Here is a 2,748-nt window from a genome sequence, read left to right as displayed (position 1 = left end):
ATATTTATATATACACACATACATATACTTTTTTTTTTTTGAGTAAACTCAACAAATCCTGATGCTCATTGCCATAAGTTTTTGAGTTCTCAACTTCTGATTTTTTATAGTGTAAAACACATGGGAAATTCATATAAGGACCTCTTAAACAGTCATCTCGCAAAACTGTACCAAACCGAAGAGAAGAGGCTTGCTTGGCACGCCGTCCTGGTTCAGGAAGGGGGGCATCAAAGCCACATGGGGCGATTGTTCACCAATTAATCCCAGCCTGCTCTATTACTTTCAGATTATCTTTAAGTGGTTGACTGCTCAACAAATTGATACACAAGTTAGATAAACTAAGACAATTCTACACCACTAATACTTACATTAATTTCAAATGCAAGCTGACTGAATAATGATCTACAATTGAAAACATTAATTTTGAGTTCATAGAACATATATGTGACCCTTGGACCACAAAACCAGTCATAAGGGTACATTTTTTGAAATTGAGATTTATACATCATCTGAAAGCTGAATAAATAACCTTAACATTGATGTATGGTTTGTTAGGATAGGACAATATTTGATACAACTATTTGAAAATCTGGAATCTGAGGGTGCAAAAAAATCTAAATATTGAGAGAATTGCCTTTAAAGTTGTCCAAATGAAGTTTTTAGCAAAGCATATTACTAATCAAAAATTACGTTTTAATATATTTACGGTAGGAAATTTACAAAATATCTTCATGGAACATGATCTTTACTTAATATCCTAATGATTATTGGCATAAAAGAAAAATCATTAATTTTGACCCATACAGTATAATTTTGGCTATTGCTACAAATATACCCCAGCGACTTTAGACTGGTTTTGTGGTCCAGGGTCACATATTGCGTTTGATGAAACTTTACATTGTAAAACTGATACAATGATTTTTCCATAAATTGAGTAAACTTAAAAACTCCTGATGATGGTTGCCTGAAGCTATTGAGTTTTTTCAACTTCTGATTTTTTTTTTTTACAGGTAAAACGCCTCTTAAACCATCATCTGGCAAGCACAGTCGCACTGTACCAAACGGAGGAGAGGTGGCTTGCTTGGCACGCCGTCCCGGTTCAGGAGATGCTTGCTTGGCACCACATGGGGGTCAGACTTACCCCCTTCCAGGGGACACTGGGGCGATTGTTCACCAATTAATCCCAGCCTGCTCTATTACTTTCAGATTATCTTTAAGTGGTTGAAGTCTTTGAGGTGAGCCCTAATCTTTCCCGCACTTCAACGGCCGCCGTTGTATCTTGTCTGCGCGGGGAAGGCGAAGGGCTTAGAGGTTCTTAGAAGGTGGTCCGACACGGGACAGTGCGAGAACTCCAGCCCGGACAGGGACCACAAACACCGGCACAAAGCTCTTAAGCGCACAGGGGGGACAAATAAAAGGATTTGAGCTTGTTTTTGGGGGGGGTGAAGGAGCTAAAAAGCTATCTTTCATAATCCTTCTGAAAATAAGTCTTTGAAATGCATGATCGGGGTTGAGCTTCGCTCTTTGGTCTGTGTTGCACCTGGGTACGAGAGTGGAAACTGTGGAAAGTCAGTAACCTTGCGAGGAGTCACAAGGAATCGGCGGTCCAGAACTCTAACGTCATGCATGTCGCTGACAAGCCTCTCACCACGCTGGCAAACATTTACATGTGCTGTAATGGACTCAGTTATCAGTACTAATGACCTGAAATGCTTTAAAAAGACAGAGGAACTAAACAATTTTTTTGTAGGTTTTCTATTAACTAGCTTTTTCAACATGTGATAAAATACTAAATTGCTGTGTTTTTTCTTGCTGTTTTGAGTGAGAACGCAGCTTTACAGCCAAGCAAACGTAATGAAATGAGATCTTGACTCCGAAAACTAGTTTTAAAACAGTTTCCCCATCAATGAAAAAAGAAAAAGACAAAAATTTAACTCACCCCCTTTTGGAAGTCAAATCCAGGAGAAATTAAATTAAAAAAAGGAGAGGGAGAGAGAGAGAGAAATCCATTAATGAACAGTTATACAATAACAAAATTCGAGCAAAGTTAAGTGGACCTTTCATTCAAGACTTTTAGAGGTTTTAATTGTTTGAAAACATTTGCTCCTTTAACTTGACATTTTTATACATTGGACATTTTAGAAGATCAGTAAAGTCACGGAAACGATCAAATATCACAAATGGAAGGTATGAGGATTATTTAATGACATTCTTTAAAACCAAACCTCTCAATCAATGTCACAAGCTGCATCCTGGGACACTTTTAAAACAGTATTCAAGGAACTAAAAAAATAATAATATTAAACATATATTTATTGATTGATTTATTATTAAATTATTTATATAATATAATATATTAATATCATTTAATTCATTTATTAATATAATATATTTTAATTTATTAATTAACATCGTATAATTTAATATAATTAATGAATTAATTTATCTAATTTATTCAAATTTAGTTTTTTAAAGAAATCCAAAACACGTTACCAAAATAAATTTCACAAATTCATGTCGATCTTATGCTGAGGTTTTTAATATCATGAGAAATATGAATTCAGTCATACATGTCCAAGCTTATACAGTGGGGCAAAAAAGTATTTAGTCAGCCACCAATTGTGCAAGTTCTCCCACTTAAAAAGATGAGAGAGGCCTGTAATTTTCATCATAGGTATACCTCAACTATGAGAGACAAAATGAGAAAAAAAATCCAGAAAATCAACATTGTAGGATTTTTAAAGAATT

At 35.1% G+C, this 2,748-nt stretch overlaps 1 protein-coding gene across 1 annotated transcript in view; it reads right to left on the bottom strand.

Annotated features, from left to right (window-relative positions):
- The window catches only part of LOC107599543 (ankyrin repeat domain-containing protein SOWAHC-like), a 23,774-nt gene that overhangs the window by 7,674 nt on the left and 13,352 nt on the right, over positions 1 to 2,748 (bottom strand). The window lies entirely within an intron of this gene.

This window comes from Sinocyclocheilus grahami, unplaced genomic scaffold, assembly GCF_001515645.1.
Source record: "Sinocyclocheilus grahami isolate Dianchi unplaced genomic scaffold, SAMN03320097.WGS_v1.1 scaffold13.1, whole genome shotgun sequence".
Taxonomy (NCBI): Eukaryota; Metazoa; Chordata; class Actinopteri; order Cypriniformes; family Cyprinidae; genus Sinocyclocheilus; species Sinocyclocheilus grahami.
This window is presented reverse-complemented; position numbering and strand designations above follow the sequence as displayed.